The sequence below is a fragment of the Micrasema longulum genome, unplaced genomic scaffold, assembly GCF_059751315.1.
Source record: "Micrasema longulum isolate JH-2025_06_02 unplaced genomic scaffold, ASM5975131v1 h1tg001039l, whole genome shotgun sequence".
Taxonomy (NCBI): Eukaryota; Metazoa; Arthropoda; class Insecta; order Trichoptera; family Brachycentridae; genus Micrasema; species Micrasema longulum.
The window spans coordinates 338,498-362,263 of NW_028278227.1; the positions used below are offsets into that span (position 1 = coordinate 338,498).

General features: G+C 30.8%; 1 long non-coding RNA gene across 1 annotated transcript in view; it reads left to right on the forward strand.

Annotated features, from left to right (window-relative positions):
* LOC148277389 (uncharacterized) overlaps positions 1–21,448 on the forward strand; it is a 42,599-nt gene extending 21,151 nt beyond the window's left edge. The window contains exons 2-3 of the long non-coding RNA XR_015823492.1: positions 16,575–16,643; positions 20,980–21,448. This is a non-coding gene — a long non-coding RNA (uncharacterized LOC148277389). The remainder of the gene's footprint in view (positions 1–16,574; positions 16,644–20,979) is intronic.
* Positions 21,449–23,766: the final 2,318 nt, after the last annotated feature.

Consider the following 23,766-nt stretch of genomic DNA (forward strand, 5'->3'; position numbering starts at 1 on the left):
AAAATGTGTAGAGGAGTATTGCAGACGAGAGAGAGAGAGAGATTTGAAAATTGGTTTGCCCGAATAACACAATCCATTTTATCAGTTATATTTAATATTAAACAGTATGTGAAGACCTCCCAATGATAAGAGATTTATTGTAACAAGTAACAATAAAATATCAAGTTTATTTATTAAGGGGGTATTTCACCATCTCCTTGTAAATCCTGATTAGCTATATATTTATTTATGTAACATGTTAGTCCATTCATAAGGTCACACACCCGAGGGCATACCTAACCAAATCAGTATTTAATGTTGACTCCTTGTCGGCCGAAGAGTAGAAAACTGGAAATACGATAAATCATTGCATACTTTTCTAACCGTAAGTAAATGTACACATTGTCATTTGTTAACGAAATAAAGATAATTTATTAAAAATAAAAAATAAATAAAAGAAAACGATTTCAATTTATTTTTTGTTTTTTGAATATTTTCTGTGTGGTAAGAGGTAAAAAGGTAAATATTTTTACTAAGGTAACCATCGAAAAATAATGCTCGTTTAGTGAGAAGATTAAAAAAAATTCTACAAAATTATTTTGTCTCTAGAATATCTCCCGGCCATTTTTTTGTGAGTAGCTCAATAGTAGGCTTTTTATCCTACAATAGAGTTTTGAGTTGTTATTTGATTTAATTCCAAATAAAAAAATATCTTTACAAAAAATATGCAAACTTAATTTTTCAACCAACTCTTTTATAATATCTCAAAAAAATTTTTTTTCTACAACCTGTTTTAAAAACTACTCTTATTTATGGAAAAGTTATCCTGAAAATTCCATTTGGCTAGTGTTAAGGCATAGTGTTAAAAAGTAAACTTGAATTGAACAAGTGGTAAAAATCAATATTTTTTCTGTGCATCAAAGACGTACTCAAAAAGTTAGCTAGCTTATTTTGGTTAGACTACGCAACGATACTAATACCCTTATGCGGAGACAAAACTTAAGGTGAGGAAAGTACATTCTAATTCCAAATGCAGAGAATAACCCAAAGGTGAAGACAATAGAATGTTTTTTTAATATTTTCTGCAATAACTTTGTGTGTCATTTTGAATTAAATTTGGAGAAATAAAACTTATACTTTGTTTTTTGATACACTCACTTGTGTTTTTTGATACACTCTCTTGTATGAAACTCAAAGTGAGTGTATCAAAATACAAAGTATAAGTTTTATTTCTCCAAATTTAACAATAGAATGTACTTTCCTCACCTTAAGGTTTGTCTCTGCATACGGGTATTAGTATCGTTGCGCAGTCTAACCAAAATAAGCTAGCTAGCTAACTTTTAAGTACGTCTTTGATGCACAGAAAAAAATATTTATTTTACCACTTGTACATTCCAAGTTCACATTTTAACATGATTCCGTAACACTCGCGAAATGGAATTATTAGGGTTACTTTTCCATAAATAAGAGTAGTTTTTAAAATAGGGTGTAGAAAATTTTTGTGTAAAAAATTTTTTTAGAGTCCTTAAAAGTTAGTTGAAAATTAAGTTTTCAGAATTTTTTGTAAAGATAATTTTTTATTTGGAATTAAATCAAATAACGACTCAAAACTGTATTGTAAGATAACTTACTATTGAGCTACTTGAAAAAAAATATACGATCGAAGACTTAATAGTTTGGCTACACTTAAGACATCCAGCCTAAAATCGGATTTTTACTGAAATTTCTTAGAAATTCGAATAACTTTTAAACGACTTAATACCGCTGAACATACATTGTGATTTCATTGATAGCCATTGAGGTCCCCCATCGCTCTACCACCGATAATCCACCCTTCCAGTTACAGGCTGTATATGGTTTAGTTTAATATTCCACTAACAAATAAAAAAAACCACTGAACTTCTTTATTGTAACTTAATTTGTTCGCAAAAGTAGCTTCAGAACAACATATCGCTTAGCTAACAACACAACGAAATCTTTTTACTGGACGACGAAAAAACTACTTATTTTATTGAAGGCTCAACTAAATTACGCATTTAAATGTATTAAATAAATAAATGTTTATCCATGAACTGTCGCCTATTAAAAAATCTTAGCCTATTTCCTCTACAATTCAATAGAATGAGCCGTTTTTTCATCGTGTAAAAATAACAAAAATGCTTTACGCGGTGTGATTTATTAAACGACGATTCTGAATATATATCGTGCATGTAGCATCCTGTATTTTTCTTGATTTGAAAAGGTGTAAAATACTGTAAAATATGGTACCTTTATTTGTTCTGCATGAATAGTCCTTAGTCTATGTAAGTATCCTTTGACCGAGTTGATTTGTAACAGGACGTTTCTTTAGCAGCTCTGAGAACTGCCTTGTAATATTTTAATGATCGATTTTTGAGCAGACTCTAGAGGTTTACGTATTGGCTTGTACGTGCCTCCCCATCCTATTATTATTATGCTCTGATAATTATGTAATTTAATTGCGCCTAATTATTCACAATCATAACCAAGTCCTTACTTATTAGGATGGTATGTTATACCCAATTATAGATTTCACTCGCAAACAATAGGTAACAATGTGATTTTTTATTCATCGACCGCTACTTTTGTTTTGGCGCATTTCACAGTAGGCACTTTCAGCCTAACTGATGTTTTACTCATGCACAAATTAATGTAAACGTAATATTTATTTCTCGTTTTCTATGTTTGTTTTCTTTGTACCCATTCGTTTTTATGTATATTATGATTTTATTTCTTTACTTACGGTTTTGTTTTATTTGATTTTCAGTTGCTCGATTTGTTCGCTCTAAGCGAGGTGCACTTTCTATTGAAAACGATGGGTATCTTTTCCTTCTGGACAAAACGTCACAAACGGGAATATCTCGCTGGTATTGTAACAAGCGAAGGTTCGGCTGTAAAGCGCGTATACACTTGGGGTGCGATAATATTATAACCAAAAGCTTCGTAATCCATAACCACCCTATACATGGAAATACTTATAAAATGCAAAGTATGAATACCATTGTATGATTCCATAAAAATCATTTCCTTAATTTGATTTCTTACTAATGCTTTATAAATAAGCAAGAAAAGTACTAAAATCCTTATATTCTCTTACGTGTATAAGATAATATATCTGTGTAGGTACGTGCAGTCTATATCTAAATTATCATTCTTATAAACTATTTTTTTAAATAATGCTACGCAGGTTTTATTTCCGTCTCAGTTTCAAATAATCCAATAATATATTACTTTATTCAGATTTGTTTAAATACTGTATATTTTGTAAAAACTGAATTAATAATTGATTTGGCTGATTACAAGCACCTGCGTAAATACTAAATTTGTTTGAGAAATACACTTGAATCCGATATTCAGAACTTAGTTATTTTTTTTACGAAATCCTTGAACATTTTCTAGGCTAATCTAATCTATCATATAAATTGAGTAAATGGTACCATGTATTAAATTGCTATTTTTTTATTGCTCTAATATTCTGTATTATAGGGTATTTTTTAAAACCGCATGCATTTGTAACGTATTTAGTTTTTGTGTATGGTTTGGATATGTTTTCTAATAATTTGTAACGCGAAAGATCTCGTTTTTATTTTTAAAAGCGAGCAGAGTACAATTTTGTCATACGGAGAAAGGTTGTTATTACCATATTTGGCAAAAAATACGTTAAGTATAAATCTGAAATCAACAAGAAAAAAATAGAATTTGTATACTTGTAACCAAGTCCAAATCGTTATTTAAAAAAATACATAGAAAAATGGACGCATTTTCACTAAATGTATTCCGAAATCAAACCGATATCGAATTTTTAAGACAAAAATTAAAGAGAAAAACTACAAAAAAAATCCGAGTATTCGCAAAAAATATTAATAAAAAAAATAAAACGTAGATAATTTTGAAATAAAAACGTATAAGTGTTACAAAACAAGTATCTTTGTTCATAAAGCTACGACAATCTGAAATTTTCATTTTCGACAAAAAGATAATTTCCTCAGAATTTACTTCGATGTAGTTACAGCCTTTCTTCATAATACGGCAGAATTATTAAGAAATGTACGTTATTGCGTAATATTTATTTATATTTTTTTCTAAACTCAAAGTTTTATTTTAAATAACCAATCAAAATAATTTTGTTGTGGACTATGCATCTGTTTTATTAGGTTGAGGGATCAATTTATAACATTTTCTGTTGATTTTTTGTGTTTCTTTAGCGTAATTGTTACTAAATCATGTTTGAATATTATATCCATGTTTCCCTATGAAGTGTATCTTGAATTTTTTTCTGTTTTTGTTTTTTGATTATTTTTCTTATTGACGATAATTAAGATCCGATGTATCAATTAGATTTCCTGTGACTTGTTGTATTGTTTGACCATCAATTGAAATTACCGTACACATTATCATTTAAACTAATCAGGTGAATTATTGATACTTTGTATTTGGATAGTGTTTATAAGTTTTTCTACGAATTTAAGTTATTATATTTACTAGGTACTAATTATAAATGACCGAAAATTGCAAAAAAATAGGAATAATTATAAAACCGCAAATATTCATGATAATAAGTTGAAAAAACAAAATTTTGCATGTCAAATGATCCCTCATGTTTATTGAAGCGTATCTATTTTAATTTTTACAATTTCATTTCTTATATGAACGTAGGATGACGGCCAATTTCAAACGATCGTAAAAATCCACACGGCATTTGCACGAGAAAATAAATATGGGTTTTTTTAAAAATTGTATTATTATTTTATTTTTATTTAATTAATGGCAAGCACCCGCTCTAACCAGCACAACATGAAACCCACTAATGTCTACTCGATTTTGTTTCGCAGGATTTTTACGTGAGAGTGGCCAATAATAAATAAAAACGATATAATATAAATCAATCCACCCTAATTTATCCGTATCGTGTGAATTTTTACGACCGGTGTGAAATCGTCCGATCGGTGAAAGATTATGCTTCACATATATGTATTTTTATTAAACCATTTTTTTTTATCAATAATAATTGTGAACAAATTGTGTTTTACCCATTATGCTTGCTAGGTTACATAACTTTGATTATTTTAAATTTAAATTACTCATAACATTTTTTTTATTGTGAACTATCAGTTTGCTATATTTTTAATAATATTATTCTTATTGGTACTCAAAACATTCCTAAAATCATTCGTGAAGTAATAAAAGTTCCCTTATACGTTTCAAAACGTTATCTGTGTAATGTGGATACGGATTCTGGTTTCGTGGGCATCCACCCCAATAATAACCAAAATATACCCAATTTATAAATAAAATATTTATGACGTAGACGTACTACAATTAAAACGAAAAGGGTTGTGGTCCTGTGTCTAATGTCACGGACTCGCGGATCAGAGATCAGAGGTTCGAGGTTCGAAACCCGCTCTACTACAACTTGATCTCCATTCCGTAAAGTGATTTATTTACAACTCGTTGAAAATATCTCCAAAATTTGAAATATTTGGGTAAATTAGAAGAACGCAAATATTATTTTTTTAATAAAAAAAAAAGAAAAAGTTGTTGTTGAGTGACGTTAGTAGGTACTATTTAGGGGCGATTTTGTGGCGTTACGAGATTTAACACCGCAAATTAATAACGAGCAAACATACCAAACGGGAGACGTATTTCAGAGTGATTCCTAATTATCCCGAATGGATAACGTGGGTATTTACGAATATGCCACCTCTGGTAGTTTCGCGTTCTACTCTGATGAAAGGTCCGAGGGCGCGCTACTACCACTTGTTTCCTATTTCCAAACAGTTGTTATTGACTAACGAAAAGTAGCGACCAAATTGAAATATTTTTGTAAATCATAGAACGCAAATATTTCTAGTAAAAAAATACATTTTTATTAGAATTACTCGTATATTTGACTTAGATATAATATTATGTTATTATTTTTAAGTTTTATGGAATCCTATAAAATAATTTATTCGATATACCTAGGTTTCATTTGACTTCGTTTCCATTTTTTTTTTTTAAATATGTAATATTCTAAAATATTGAAATATTAGGGATCCATCTCCTATACTGATATTTCAATATTTTCTTGTTTAATTTTAAAATGTATCGTATGGCTTTATCACACCAAAGTAAAAAAAATGATTTGATTTATCTTTGAGGTGAAAAAATCATGAACCAAAAATATTTTAGTTTTTAAGTAGAATACTTAATAGTTTTTATTATTTCAAAAGCTTCTACGTTGATTGTTAAACTCACCTCAATGAGTATTCCCAAAAATATACAAAACGTTTTGTTTTATTTACTTTAATAAATATCTAACTATTTAATCAAGTGTTTTATTATTATTATTTTGTATTGTTTAGAATGCAAGAATATCATATTAATGTTTATTTTTAGCATGTTAATTTTTTATTAAAAACTGATGTGATTTCGCTAATTTGTTTTCAGGAAAGATCAATATTAAGTTAATTTTGTTAATCGTTCCGCAAAATAATACTTGAGAATATTTTCTTTATCAATATTTTTGTTATTACACTGTACATTTACATGTCTGTCTATTTTTTATTATAATTGACAAAGAAATAAACATTTAAGATTTATTATTAACGCATATAACAAATACAAACTAATACCATTTTCGGACAAAGGGATTTTGAGTATTATGCGACTAAAATCTATAACCTACTTCCACTGTCTATTAAAACAATTGGAAATGTGAAAATGTTCAAAAAGGCTATAAAAATGGATAGTGCAGCTGAGTAGAAGTAAAATGGATTGTCTCATTCGCCCAAACTGATATTGAATAATATAGGTGTACAAAAATTAAATATAAACTTAAATACGTAGTGTTAAAAACTGTCTGAACATTAAAAAAAATATCTTTGAATATGAAGTCTTCTTTGTTTATTTTCACATGTAAACATATTTAAAAAAAGTATATTGTTAAGTGTCTTTGGCACGGGTAACCCCACCCCAGTGAGGTCACATTATTTTTTTATAAATCTTTGTTTATTAAGGAAAAAAAAAAGAAATAATAAATATAGACAGCTCTTCTAGCTTTTTAGATACTGTAGTGCAGCAGAAATGTTTTTTAAGAATGTTATTTTAAATTATTAATTTATATACCCTATACATTAAATTTTTCGGTAGGTTAGGTCTCTTTTAGATTATTTACCTAAGTGTAGGATTCGTGGATTTCATGCGAGATGCGAGAATCGTTAAAACAAGAACCCCCCCGTTCTTGTAGTTCAACCATGGCTAAATTCTTCGAAAAAATAAAATCGAAGTGGTTGAATTTGCTGAAACATCTCTGAAAACTTTTGTTTCCTAACACAAAAAAAAACATCTAAGCTTATATAATATGGTATAGTTGTGCATCCGATACGTAGAAGAAGATGACATTGATTTATTTAGCTAGATACCCGGACACTTTTTCAGGTACATATTTACCGGCTTCATGAAAATAAGAGAAATTATTGCATTCTAAAAACCGCGTCGCAGTTAATTTTTGAGAAGGCCTTTTTGACATATGTAAAAAAATTCAGTTTTTTGGGTAGACAAGTATGCCCTTAAAATATAATATAACGAGTAATAAAAACAATCTTAATTCCTGCCTCTTTATTATTTTTTTATTCGTACTTAGTTATATATAACGTATCCCTAACTCTACGAGGCCAAGAGCACTGTGTTGAGTCGGGATACAACATAATGGAAAGTGGAAGCGTGCATATTATTTATTACTAAATGTGACTCAAGAAAACGAACTTCTCAAATTGGCGAACTAGCAGTGCATACGAATACTATAAAATGATGTGTAAATTTGATGGATAGGTATTACAAAGGGGTGGAGAATATTTTTGAAAAGAAAATATGGAAAAAATATTCAAGTGACTAACATTTCTCAAGGAGATAAAATCAGTAAGTATTTACAAATATGCTTTCTCAAAAATTGTTGAAAAAACTTAAGTTCTTATTGCCAATCCGCCCATTCAATAAGTTTGTATAATCCTGCTTGTATGAAGATGCGACATCAAGGGGTTATTTTCTTTGCACCTTTAGTGGAGAACGTAGGTTTATAGTGTCAAAATTAATCATAAACTCAAGTGTTGTGGTACAATTTTCATTATTTTCTTCCGTATCCTCTTTCTCACCTGCTGTCAAGCCTTTTTAAAACATTTATTTTATATTTTATTACAGACCGGTTTCGAAGCTACACTAGCTTCCTTATCCAGACAAAATTTATTAAATATAATAGATTTTTTATTAGGTACATACAATTTAGTAGCTTCTAAACCGGAAGGTAATAAAATATAAAGTAAGTTATTAAAAACAAAGTTGTTTTATTTTTATTTCACTTACGTTTTTTTTATTTGTTTTACGTAAAAGTATCATTTATACCAATTATCGCGAAGAACATAAATATTCAAAATATCTGTCCCCGGATTCCTATGTGGCCAACAATGTTTTAGTTGGTACTCTGTCAAGCGCCTTTTCGAAGTCTAGATAGATATAATCAATTGGGTTGCTTTCATTGTGTTCTATGGTCCATTCATTCAAATACTCGAGGAGTTTAGATATTGTGGATCTTCTTGGCATGAAGCCATGTTGCTTATTCTTGATTATATTGTTTTCCAGTAAGAACACTCGAAGTTTTTAAACAATCAACTTTTCCATGCATTTATACAATATACTTGTCAAGCTTATCGGTCTGTAGTCACTCGGGTCCAGTCTGTTGTCTTTCTTGTAGATTGGCGTGACTACAGCTTTCTTTCACTCGTTCGGTAGTTTTCTAGTGTCAAAGAGGCTTTGCTTAAGAAAATACACTTATTTGCTTATAATCAAAACACATTTTTTCATAACAATCGATGGAAGGTTATCTAGGCTCATGGATGTTTCTTCTTGTAGGTTGTTAAGGATGAATCTATCCCTGGAAGTGGTCCATCAGGTTCATTGAATTTACAGAGAAAGCATTGGTCATGTCTATCTGGTTTGGTATAGTTGAATGATATTCTGTGATTGCATGAAAGAAGACAGTTTGTAACCATTATTATGGCTTAACACGGGCACATCATAAATTGCCATAATAAGTTCACGAATATATTATGTTTGTTTAGTAAGATTGGGATTTATGCAAGCAAGTCTTAGGATTCTTGGCACAGAGACCTGAGCCAATCATTCCTGCAATGGAGTAAAAACCGTATGTATGACTTACCTTACAATTAGTATTAATTATTTAGTTGAGGAACGGTGTTACAAATATCTCTATTTTTCCAGCAAAGTTTATCTTGTCAAGGACTGGTACAACCCTTCTGCTTTACAAAAAGTATACTTATTACCTCCACAAGAAGTCCATGGTAGGAGGGTGTCGTTGGGCCTGCTCTAGTCACGGAGGGAAAGGGTGCAAGGCGGTGGTACACACGAAGGATAATGTGGTGGTATCCCATAAAGATGTGCACACCCACATACCAAGGAAGCCCTGGAAACCGATGCAGCCCTTCATCAATACGGCCCTTGGATTAAGTTTTTACAACCGCTGGTAGTTTTCAGACTTCTAATCACTGAACACCATTAACACTCAACTTTATCCTCGTGAAAAATTTCAATGCTTATTATCTGATCATGACTTACCTTTTCGTCCACTTTCTGAATTCATCCTCTTTATTCCCATCCATAATTCTTCCTTCTGTACATACTCATAAACTGTCTATGCGACTCGAATAAGGAATCATCTTTCAACTACTATCAAAGATGTTTCTACAGTAAGTTTGTTTAAATCGTGCCCGAAGAAACATTTCCAACTCTTTCTTGAACACTATTTTTTTTCTTCCTTATGTTCCCCTTTTCCCGTTAAAGACTAGTCGCGATATTTATTTATTTACTTAAACGTTTAATTAAAAAACGTTAAAATGAATATACATAGAGTTTGTATTTTTTGACAACACAAGAACGCGTATATTGCCTCAAGATATTTTTTTTCTCGATAAATATTCAATCCTAGTAGGTAAAAAGTAAAAATTAACAGTACGCTGAGGATAAAAGTAAGAAGGAAAGAAGCAAAGAAAAGAAAAAACTCAAATATTCAGATAACATAATGTATTGCAATTTTTATTATTTTACCTGTATATTTTACTTTGTTTTGAAAAAAATTCACGTAGACATTTTTCATCATGTATTTACAATACGCCTCCGCTCTTTACGGCTCTGCGTCCTCTCCAGTGAAATTGTGTTCACCAGATCAAACCAGCGGTTGTAGATCTAGATCTGCTTCTTAGGCCTGGCACACTGGCGGTGATTATTATTTTCTCCAGATTTTCTGGGTCACGTCTGGCTATGTGTCCTAAGAACTGCGGAATACGTTGGCATCATACGGCTGAACTGAACTGAACGTGAACTTTTACTTTTAGTTCCTCCAGTATAAAGACGTCTTAGATGTGGGGTGATCTCTTACGTTTGTCACAAAATCAAACCGTCTGTTACGTCTGTTGTCAAATATTTTGGTGCTATAAATAAAATCAAAACGATAAAGAGGTTTGCTTCTTCATAACGATAAGATGATTTAACCTTTCTTGGCGTAGAAACTAGTAAACTAATGATAGCTTTCAAAGTAAAAAATCCTATTTGAAATGCTTTTCTCCAATGATGCTCAAATTAGGGTATTATTATTGTGCTTAGTAGAAAGGTCACAGATTTGTGACATTATTTTATTAGACGCGTATGAAATTTATATTAATATTAAAGGTATGCATATATTGCATATGGGTAAAATATACACAAAATAGTTTACGAATTGTGTCATTTCCATATTTAACATAATGTGATAGTAAATGTGAGAAAAATATGATGTAAACCATAACGTACTGCTCCAAGTCAATTTATAAATTAGTGTTTATGTTTGTTATTCATATTTATAATTAATTGTACATTGATATATTTTATTTGCATTTATTTATGTTTAAAGCATTGACTTTGTGGTAAAAAAAATTCATTAATGTTAGTAAATATAAGTATTTAATCACTTACTTTTCGAGACATACCCGTCTCTTCGACAGGATAGTTTCACCTTTATCGTCACCGTAGTATACAGTCTTTACCAAAAATACATAATTTTTTAACATTAAAGTATATTTTAGTACTTATAAGCATGTTGGTGTAGTGAGTGAAATCGGTAAACATAAAAAGTCAGTAAGTGGTTAGATACTTATATTCACTAAAATTAATTATTTGTATTTATTTACTGACTTAGGTATGTATTGATAAATACTATTTATATCCCTGTTCAAAAATATTTTAATTCTATACAAAACATTTTTATACAAGACGACAGGGTTTTTTCAGGGTAAATAATTCAAATAAATGTATCTTTTGTCACATTTATAATAAATAAAAAATGTTAAATAGTGTGTAAGAAAAACATATACCAATTTAAATATACAAATCAATTATATAATATATATACAGTTAATGTTTGTAAAATTTTATTAAACATAGGTCACACATGAATGTTTAATGTCGCAAATTAAATGAATAATTATTCAGTTTTATTATGCCCGCTTTTCTAATGGTGTTGGAAAGTTGTTTATTTCGAATAAATTTTATGAATTGTAATATTTTTAAATTAAACTACCCCCACTCCCTATTTTTCTGTAAAAAGCTCGGGAATGTAGAACTTGCCTACTTGACTCAATTGATTACGAAAATTACGTTGATTATGTTCAAAAGAGAATCACGGAAGCTATGTGTTAATGCCATATGTTTAGGTTTGCCATATTTCGCTAGGGTTTTGTCGGGAGGTTCTGGGATAGGGAGATGTAGTAACAAAAAAGGAATTTTATAATGATTTAAAAAAATATAAAAGAAATGTTTTTCTTACATTTTATTTGGTGTTTCTTGCGAAAGAAGTACTTACTGGCATTTTTGATGACTAAAGTTGACCTAATTGATTTTACAGTCCCTGGCAGCAGACGACATTTTTATCTGTCCTCTATTCTGGGCCGACATCAATGATATTTCATTTTTTACTGGTGTTTTATGAGCAAGAATTGAAAATAAATACATACTCTCCTAATTTCAAAAATTGACAAAAAATAACACTTTTACTCTTCCACTCTATCTCTATGACTTCTACTCAATCGATTTGTTAATTAACAGCGTTGCTGCACTGTAAACTATGACATTGCTTTGGTGGACTGTAATCAAGGCCTGCCTCTTCTCGAAACTTGTTCGAAGAAAATTTGGTGTATGTTCGTTTGGTTTTCCATGTTCGTTATAAAAAAGGTGTCAATCTACACATCTGTCTTATACACGAGATAATACGGCTGCGAGAGCGTTTGGAATACCACCCCAGGATAGCTCTAGACCGTTCTAATAGAACTTCTCGCTATTAGAATAGATCCACACACGTTACCTTCGCTCGATTTTGAAGAGAGTTTTTCTGGCGTGTTGTTCGTTACGATAACAAAATAATCATATTATACAGGATGTTCTTTAAACCCTGTTACATCTGAAACCACGATGATCAGTATGAGCAAGAAGACATATTGTCACATTAAAATATTTTTTGAACGACTAAAATCTTAAAAAATAAAAGATAAATAAAAAAGAAATGGTTGCTTACTCCTGTAGGGGAGAAACGAGGAGGGGGAGGGGGGAGCCTGATATACTGTCAACCGCACAGCCGCGCCCCCCTCGCTTCTCCCCTGCAGAAGTAAGCAACCATTTGTTTTTTTAAATATTTTATTTTTTTAAATTTTCTTCGTTCTAAATACTTTTTTAAATATGCCAATATGTATTCTTGCCCATACTGACCATCGTGGTTTCAGATGTGACAGGGTTTAAAGAACACCCTGTATGTACTATAATTACAAAGTAATAAAATTTTAAAAAAAGAATGGAACACGTTCAGACGTTGAAGTCTTTTTGGTCATTTTTTACAAATTGCGGTCTCTTTGGTTTTTCCGGCGTGTTCATGCACGGAAGTTTTCGGATTCGATTCCCGATGAGATCACATTAAATTCAGTGTTCTGCGCCGTAATTCAGCATTGCAATTGGGCCTCCAGGCCTGTTTTGTAGCAAAAACAAAATGTAAATTGGTTTTTAAATTGTTATTCTTTTCAGGGTTATTTATTCGCTCATATAAAGGAACCGTTCTCTTGATGGTAAAAGAATACACTTATTTTAAAGACAAAAATACGCTTTCACGGTGGATATGTTCGACACATCGCTCCAGGGGATGTAAAGCCGCTCTTCACTACGTTGATGGCAAGGTTATCAAATCATATTCTGAGCACCAACACGATCCGCCTACATATTACAAGACTAGTGACGGAACTTATGTCAAAGGTTACAAATCTTATTCCCAGCACCAAAGCCATCTTCTAAAATACTTCAGTAGTGATGGAAAGTGTTAGAAAGTAGTCAAATATTCAAAGTCACAGTGCCATAACGATACACCCAATGAATTCAGGAGAGTGATGCAACCCATGTTTATGTTCGAAAATAGTCAAATCTTATTCCTATCACCACAGCGATATTAGAGATACTTGAGTAGTGATTGAAAATGTTAGAAAATTAATGAATCTTAGGAGTAGTATCAGCACCATCTAGATCCACCTGAATACTTCAGGAATAGTGGTAAAAATGTTAGAAATAGTTTTTTTTTAAGATTTTGGTCTTTATTTTACACTAAATTTAATTGTAGTATTTTTTAATGTATTTATTAGTTTTTTTTTTTTGGCTAGACCAACCTGAATGATGCATATTTTTGTTGATGTTTTGTGATTTTTTTTATTGAATAAAGATTTTTTTAATATATAAATGTGAAAATGTGTAGTCAATAAATGTTTTTTTTTTAATAAAGTAAATTTATTCAGATTTTTTTGTAATATTTTAAATATTTTTGTATCTTATCTCACTCATCCTCTTCCTGTTCGTTTTTATCCAACAGACCAACACCTAAATCTGCAGAAATAGAACTTTGAAGTTTTTTTACGGAATCGGCATAAATAATGACCACAACTAAGGATAAAATTCGTTTAAAAAACCACAAATAATTATCAAAAAAAAAAAATTAAGGCTTTCTCAGAACTCCTGTTCACTTAACTCAATTTCGTAAAAAATGGTCTGTTGGGCAAAAACGTGTTGAATTTAAGAATTGGGTATGCGATTGGTATGTACGTACTAAAACTATAAGTAACCTCATTACACGAGATATTATTTTCAATGGCTTATGCCTTTTACAATCATAATCATCACTTGTGTAATCAAAATAAACAAGAAATTTCAGTGGCGAAGATAAAACAAAAATCATAAACATTTTTTTTTTTTTTTTTTTTTTTTTAAAAAAAAGAAATATTTGCGTTCTTATGATTTACCCAAATATTTAATTTTGAGGGCCATTCTCAACGAGTTGTAAATAACTCACTATTAGAAAATGGAATCAAGTTGGGGTAGAGTGGGATTCGAACGACGGACCTTTGGTCCGTGAGTCCGAGACATTTAAAGACCGATTTAAACCCAAAACTCTAGCATACAAGACAAAACATTATATCATTCCGTTATATTAAGGTGTTTAGTGCCCGAGATATTACTACATCTATGTTTATTTATTTAGGTTTTATGAAGTTAAGTTTTATTACTTCTTAAGAACTAATATAAAGTTTTAATAATATTACAATTTCATATAAAAATTTCTCACTGACATATTTTTTCAAATTAATTTGAAATAATTCCAGGTTTTTTATTTCTTCAGGCAACTCATTGTACAATTTAATTCTACTGTACTTCACATGCCACTCGTCGAGGCCCATAAAACAGATTTTACCTAGTTAAGCAGACAGTATGTATACCAGAGAAATTTATTGCATTGAAAAAATATCATTTTAATGCATAGTTCACACGAAAACAGGACAATACTGTCTTTTTCCAGCTTCGGACCAATTTGTCCTAGTGCGAAGAAATATTTATAGGACAAGACGATGGACCAAGACGTTGTTTTAGAGACAGACAGGCAGGCTATCTTCGCAGGACAATGGCATACCCCCACCACCGCATGCATCGTCGTGTATAATGTGTGTTTGAATACGGTCAAAGCTGGGATAGAAAAGTATTGTCCTTGAGTGAACTCAGCTTAAGAAATGTGTTGAAATATTTTTTTAATGTAGTAGAATGTAGACTTTTTTCTTGAATCAAATATACATTGTTATTATTATCACTATTTGAAACAAGAAAAAAAAAATAATCAATGCAATATGACCATTAAGAGGATGCGGGGTCTGACTTTTCTTCTTACAAATAAGTTTACATATTTTCTGATTTTGTACACACCATATGTATTTACCCATAAACGTGCCCAGTTTTATCTGCCGTCTTCGGACGTACACACTTTAATTAAGTAGATCTATCTTTCCCGCATAAAGTGTATTAACATAGTTCTAATGTTATAATAAAAAGAAAAAATAATAAAATAATATTTTTTTTTTTTAAAAAGTCCGTTAGTTCCAAAATATCAAGGAGGGCTTCTGAGGGCTTCTGGCCGTAGGCGTAGGTGTGAAGAGACAACTTGGATTTAGGCTAATATAACTATATTACTCCTACTTTATAGACACAGCGGAAAATGATAATTTAAGCCTCTCTTCTACTAATAATTCATTTATAAACTGGGTCAAAAATATGAATATCAATGTTTTCTTTTCCCGATAAACTTTTAATTTGCTCTTGTATTTTCTCCTAATTTAATTATCAACTTTAATTTAATATTTTTTTCTCTACGTGCATTCTTTATCTACTCTATTTTTTATATTCAGATTCTTTACTCTTACTCATATTTTTTTTAAACAACCTGAATATAACATTCAATTTTTATTTATTTGTTTAAAAAAAAAAAATATTTAAATATTATGCATCTACACCATAGATTTCATAACGCATCCTATTTTTAATATACCCACGCACAGGCTTTGCCTAAGTGGGATTTTTTGTTTTCATCAAAGTTATGTATTATTTTATCAAAAATGTACCAAATATAAACGAAAAAATTGTAAATATTAAAAAAAAAAAAAAACTTACTATGTGTATGTATAGAAGTGCAGCATTCTTTATAAATGGAGTTGCTGTTCCTCAGCGCGTTAAGTATGAAGGATTGGCGACCTCCGTGGCGTAGTTGTTAAGAGGCTTGACACACGCGCGATAGGTTCAGGGTTCGATTCCTGGTGAGAACACAAAAAAATCGAATGTGATTTTTATTCACCACTTTAGTTGGCCTTCTGGCGTGTTGTTTAATTAAAAAAATAATAAAAACAAAACAATCAAACATCCTAGATGTCTCGTTTAACTATCTTTAATTATTAAGAAAGGAAAGAACGAGTTATTGCACCACGAAACGTTAAAGAAACATACAATGTTAATAACCGTCTCGAAAGATGTAGCTTATGTTATTTTAATATAATATGTTTTAGTGTTTAAGGAATGTTGTGATTTATAAGTTATTTTTGCTTTAATTTTACCGAGCAGTTTATTATGCAAGGACTGAGCAATTTTAAATTTTTAAACATATATTTTACTACCTATACTTTTCTATAATATTATAATTTCTTTTTCAGATATATATCTACGAACAGTTTGTGGAAATACACTAGTTCTGTACCACGATAACACGTTGGATTAAAACAGTAATTATTTTATTGGCTACTAAAAAAAAAAAATCATTTTTATTTCATCCCTATAACACAAGTCTTCATGTTGTCCTATACTGCTATCATAAGAGAGAAGGAAGTTTCTACATAAACGAAAAACGGAGAAAATAAATATTTTTTATCTTGGAGATATTTCGTAATTCGCTGTGTGAAAAATACGACAAAAATTATGTATATTATTATGCGACAGTGCGTATTATGGTTGCCCTAACGGATTATATATATAAATTTTAATAAATTTTTCGTTATATATTTAAAAATTAACATTTTCATCTTCTTTTTAGTAAAAAAATACAAGTTAATATGTCATACTTCAATGAAAACACGTTTCTAGCTAGAAACGCCCTTTTATTTAGTAATTAAGTAAACGTCTTTCTTTTTTAGTATTTATATGCCAATTGATTCTACTCAACTAAATAAAATAGACGTTACTGGCCATTTACTGTTTTTCAAACTAGAAACGCCGACCTAATAATTAATTAACTTCGAAATTACCAGCAGATCTTAAATTTAATTGAAAACGAGTAAGTACATTCATTTCAGATATTTTTAAAAAGGGAATAGAAAAAAAAAGTAGTTTAATCAGTCTTTAATAATTATATAAGTCAGAACAGCCTTTTATATTTAGTAATCTTTAAGACTTTTTGCAGTTTAGTTTCATTTATTAGTGAAAAAAATAGGGTTGTGGTTATTTAAGGAAGATAAACAATATTTTGAGTTTGTCCAAATTGTTGATAAATCCACCTGGTCCATGAAGAAGTATAGAAATTGAAAAAATTAAAAAATTTCAGGCGTTGCCTAGTATGTAGGTGAAATAATTCAATTCGATGAATCTCACCCGCATAAATAAAGGTTTCAGCTCTCTAACTTCACAAACATCAACAGAGGAAAGAATTGAAGGAATATAGATGTTCAAATATGGGCAGAATGGTGAATGTTACACAGTGTGTTAAGTGGCCACTTAAACCAGCCAATGACAGGTCATAAGCCCTGAAGATGCCTAGACTTCTATATTACCTTCTCTAAAATGTTTTTCATCTCTGTTGTAATATGTTAAGGACAATAGATGTATTTTTAGTAGATGCGTATTTTTTTCCTGATTCCGAATATGTATTTAACTCATTTTCGAAAAAATGTTAGATGCGTCCTTCTCTCTTATGACGGCAGTTTAACTGTATCGTCTAATTAAGAATATTTTATTTTTTAACCATTTTTCCCATTTTCATGTTTGTAATATTTTCGTAACTAAATGACATTTTTCTAGCGTAACACATAATAAATCATGTTTGAAAAGGGCTGAATTAATGAAAATCATGGTTTTTATTGTACTGTTGAATTATTTTATTTTATTTTATTTTGTGCCTGAAGTGTAAGATGGATTGTTTATCGTCATGCGTTGCGCGCAATGTGTTCAGCGCCAGTTGCAGCAAAAAGTTAAGTTGATAAAGCAGAGTTATCTCGAGGACAATACAAAAGACAGGGCGAATTGTCCGGTCACTCCTCCGTGACCAGACTCGACCGCGCTGGACAAAACAGTGAGATAATACAACAAATGGACCGTAGTTCATACGCGGATCGCTGCCAAAATGGATACCTACAGCGATGTTAGGGTTAGTAGTCCTGCGGAGATAGCCTGCCCGTCTATCTCTAGGACAATGTCTTGGTCCATTGTCTTGTCCTCCGATTTCTGTTTACACCAGAACAATAGTTCCGAAGCTGGGACAAGACAATCTTGTGCTGTCGTCGTATTAACTACGCATTACGAGTGTTTAAACTTTTTTCAACTCGACTTTTTGTGGTGCAACTGTCCACTACCCCTTAATACGTCCTATTTAATTTTAAACTTTTGGGTTGTTTTTTTCCGGTGTGTGTTTTAGTTTTAATTTGCTTTTTAAATAACATTGTCTGTATTTATTTAATGAAAATTGCATTTTTTAAAATGTGTTTTTAATTAACATTCCATTTTATTTTTAAAAAATCTTTAAGATTTTTTTACTCAATTGGTTGTAATTTTTCATTTTATTACATTAAATTTCGATTATTAAAGGTTTTTATAATACTAAGTTTATTATTGTTAATGTTAAAAAATATAAAACATTTTATTATTTTAAATCAATATGTTATATTGGTATATATTGGTAATAAAATATTAATTTTAAACTAAATTTTTATATTTTCTGTTCTTAAATTTTATTTAAAATTAATTTTTTCTATTTTATTTGATATCATGATAAAAAAATCGCTTTAATATTTACTTACGATATATGATTACAAATTTGAGATTTTGATGGATTTTTAATTTTGGAAGTTAAAAATATATTTTTTAGTTATTTCTCAAATAAAATTATTTCATGTTTAATAATTTATAATGTTCCTTGATAGATTTAATAATCACATGTTTTTTATTCCAAGTTGTTACATTTTTTGTGATAGTTATGATTGATACTGAACATACAAATTTTTAAAATCAAATACGGATTATGCCGACGACGAATATAATATTGGTAATAAATTTGTGTAGTAAGTGAATTTGTAATTTCCAGCTTTTATTATGTTGTTTTTTTTTTTTAATTATGTATTGTTTGACATATTATATTATTTAAACATTTTTAAGCTGTTTTAATATAACTAAAAGTGATTATTTATTTATAAACGGCATTTCTGCCATTTACATATATGTGGTATAAAGAGTGCTTAAAAATAAAAATATTAAAAAAAAAATCGAGTATGAAATATTAATATACTCGTACTGTACACATTATGAATTACTTGAATTACATATATATTTTAAGGAGATTATACAATAACAAAATACATTAATCAATCAAATTATAACTATTCCAACCCAATCTTCTGAAGATGATTTGCTCTTTTTGATAAAAATATGTTGGTCACTTTATTTTTTAAGTTAGGCAGAGATAAACTAACTATATCAAAATGTGATGCATATTCATTCCCGGTATTCTGTAATCTAACAATAGGTGAGTTATATTGAGCTACCGTTCGAGAATTTTGACAATAAAATATTGTAGATGTTCTGCTTAATCTAGGTGGTACATAGAATGAAATCAATTTCAGTAGATCAGGGGTATCAAACATTGTTTTTATTATTTTATATAAAGTCGTAAGATCGGTCGATGTTCTTCGTTCTTGCAATAAACTTTTACTCGTATTTCTAAAACAAAAAGTTGTCACCATAATTTCTCAGGGCGAAGGGATTGTCTTCACCTTCTTTGGAGTTGATCCACCGAAAGCAACCCATTGTTCTGATTGTTGCTTGGTTTCCGGTGTATGATGGTGAATCCAATTCTTATCGACGGTGACAACTCGATACAAAAAGTCCTTCGGATCGTACCTAATTTGCCCCAAACACAGCTTCGAAGTTGAAAGCCGCTCCGCTTCTCTGTAAGCAATCGCGGCACCCATCAGGCCGACAACTTTTTCTTCGCCAACTTTTCACGTAAAATATTAATCGTCGTTCCAATCGACACACCTATGGCATCTGCTACTTCGCGCACTTTTGTTTGACGATCAGCGAAAATCATGTCTTGGACTTTTCAAATTATTTCCTCGGTAGCCACATCTGCCGGGCGTCCTGGGCGATCCTCATCGAAAACTCATGTTCGATCACGTTTAAATTCATTGAACCCATGTCTAACCGTTGTCATTGATGGCGAAGGGTCCCCATAAACAGCATACGATTTGCCTTTTATCTCCTCACACATTTTCCGCAACATCGCGACAAAATCGAATCACTGAACGATACAACACATTCCCCATTTTAGCAAAAAGGTCGTGGCTCTGCTTATTGCAATGACTGTAAAATACAAACTAACATATGAATCAGTGTCAAATCTGTCATCAAGCCAAGCCGTCACATTACAACAGAGATAGAGAACATTTTGAAGAAGGAAATATGGAAGTCTAGGCATTACAAGACTAAGACCTGTCATCAACCGGTTTAAGCGGCCATTTTACATAGGGTGTAACACTCACTATTCTGCCTATGTAAGAAAATCCATATTTCTTCATTACATCCATTTATTGATTTTTGTGAAATTAAAAAGCAAAAAACTTTTTATCTGACTGAAATATTTCACCTACTAGGCAACGCCTGAAAATATTTTGAGTTTTTCCAAAACTTAAACCGGTCAATCAAAGATCATAAACCCAGTAAATGCCCAGACTTCCATATTTCCTGCTATTTTCTTTTTTTTTTTTTTTCTCCATCTCTGTTGTAATATATTTATTTTAATATCTCCCCGGAGGTGAAATCCTGTCTTTTTTATAACGTTTGTCTTGATTTTTTCAGAATTTAGTTTCGTCCTTTCTAGTAGAGGAAAGCATCTACTTATATATTCAAATTATACTTACAATATGTCTCACGTCCTTGGTGGAGGAATGATAACAAAATGGCAATGCTCCATGAGGACCAAGAACTCATGTAGGGCCTTTGTCAAAACGTTGGACGGTAAAATGATCGAGGTGGATGGACATCATGATCACCCTCCACCCTGGAACAGAATTAAGAAATGGAAGATTGCTGGTCAACTGAATTAAGAAATCAATTTTTTTATTTAATACACATCACGATTTTTAACTTTATTACTGCAAAAAATAGTTACATTGAAATAAAGCTAACTACTGAGTTGCAATAAATAAATTAGCTAAAGCACGCCGTTTGGTTCATTTTGAATTAAGTGAACGTGTGAGATATTGATGTTTTTTTCATTTGAAATTAGTTTGTAAACCCTTATGGATTATTACATTCTTTAAAAAAACTATTTGTTTTTTTAATTCATACATGTTACTATTTTATTTATTTTTTTATTTATTAAAAGGAATAACAAGCTAAGCCTCTATTTAAGAAACTTGTCAGTGGGTAGGAAAGAAAGGATTTGGAAGGAAGTTTTGAATTATATACCACAGAACTGGGACCACTTAAGAAAAAAATCTTTGTTCTATTCTTGTATTTTTATTCTTGCAATTGGCGGGAGTCGAACCCGCGACGCCAGTTTCACAGTTGGCCGTTTAACCCACTGAGCCACGACGCCTCTCTTATCTTTTTGAAAAGTTGTCTGAGTCTTCTGTTTAGTTTTGTCCGGTAGTTTATTGGATAATTCCAGTCCTTGGTTTATTAGTCTCAACTGTCCTTGTCCATTTTGGAATATTGTTCGTGATATTGTTATGATATTATCGCATTGTGTCCGTGTTTATTATATTTTTAAGTTCTTTGTCTACAATTACATCAGTGGCTTATTTTTAAGTAAATTTGGATGATTCTAGTTGAAAAAGTTTAGTTACATTTGATTGTTTAACAGTTAAAATCCGAATATAATTTAAATCTGGGACAGGCATAGCGGAAAATATTCAAGAAGTGTCAAAAAGGTGATTTGGTTATAACAACTAAATAACCCTTTGTAAATGTTTTCAAAAAAAATTGCCATGCGAAGAACCAATGATAAAAGAATACTTAAAACAAACATAAAATTTGTCTTAAAATATTTTGATTTTTTGTACGATCTACAATATATTATTATGTATTGTGATGGGGGCGAAGCACTCACCAGAGCTTGCTCTTCCACCGACCAGATCAGTCGAGGGGAACAAGAGACCAAAATATATTTTCTCCACTCCATTTGAACTGCGCACCAGACGAACCTTAATTATTTTATTTATTTATAAATCATATAAAACAAAGTATTTTACAAGTATAATACTGTACATTTCCTGGAGTTATAACAACTCAATTCGGGACTATAAAAAAACAAAATATTAACATAAAAAAAACACTTATTGAGAACAACAAAGAAACGAAGCAAGTTTAGCACATTTATAACTAAATATAACAAAAAAATAAATGAGCCAAAAATCTTTTCGTAGACAAGCAGAATAAATATGTAAAGACGCTTTCAAGAATGAAGGAAGTGGTAAATCTACTAAGGGAGAAAAGAAAATAAAATGCTTTTCTCGATTTTAGTATTGTGTTAAGAAATCATAGAGCAAAAAGAGATTATTCGATGCGACCAATAGCTCACATCGCGTATCATAGAGAAACGGTGAGTGTAATCCGTGCGAAAATATGTGACGGCGTACCTACTTAAATTTATTCGTCGCAGTATGTGATTTTCGTATAAAATATTGGGTTGCCATGCATCTCCATTATCATTTACCTATCCGCATCTAATAGTGCTTAGAGCACTAAATTGGTACACCAAAAATACAGCGTATTTTGATCATTTCGGTAGTCAGATGGCAGAAGGGACCTTCCGTAATTTACAAAAATGTTCAGGAGAGCTGAAATACGATTCAATTTCAAGACTTTAATCCACAAACTAAAATATTTTAGTGTTGCTTTTCAATAATAAATTACCATTCTAAATTATGCTGTTTTTTTTTTCCTTTTATATGTGTATTTACTGAAATATTCATTATAACCTTTGAAAAGTAAAACACAGAAAAACTATTCAGATGGTTCCTTCTGCCATCTGATTACCGATATGTTACGTGAAGATAAGGCGGGCATATTTACGGTTCAGATGCCAGTCCAGGGATAGTGAAATATTGCAGTGAACACCTGAAATTCAGTTGCGAAATACAAAGCTTTTAAAGGTTACATAAATGAAAAAATATCTATTAATTCAAATTTCGGAAAAATATTGTCTTTTGTAATAAGATGTAGTATTAATGTTTTCTATTTTAATTTTATTTATAGATGATGAACGAATTCTTACGAAAACCAAAAAGCGTAAATCGAGTAAGAGTCGGTCTAACTATTCACAAGTTCTGCTGCAGCAAGGGGTTGAAGCTGTAAAAAGTAAGAAAATGAACCAAAGCGAAGCAGCCAAATACTTCCGCATTCCCAGATCAACGCTTAGAAAAAGACTACTTAACCTTGCCCCCAAGAAATCCGTCAAAAGAACAATATTTACAGAAGACGAAGAGAGGTCATTTGTATCATGCATATTAAAAATAATCGATTCAGGATCTAAAGTGACTTATTTAGAAATTAGATTGATGGTTAAAAAATATCTGGAAAGAAAAAAAAGAACCGTTCCCCTATTCACAGATAATATGCCCGGGCTCGATTGGGTTAGTG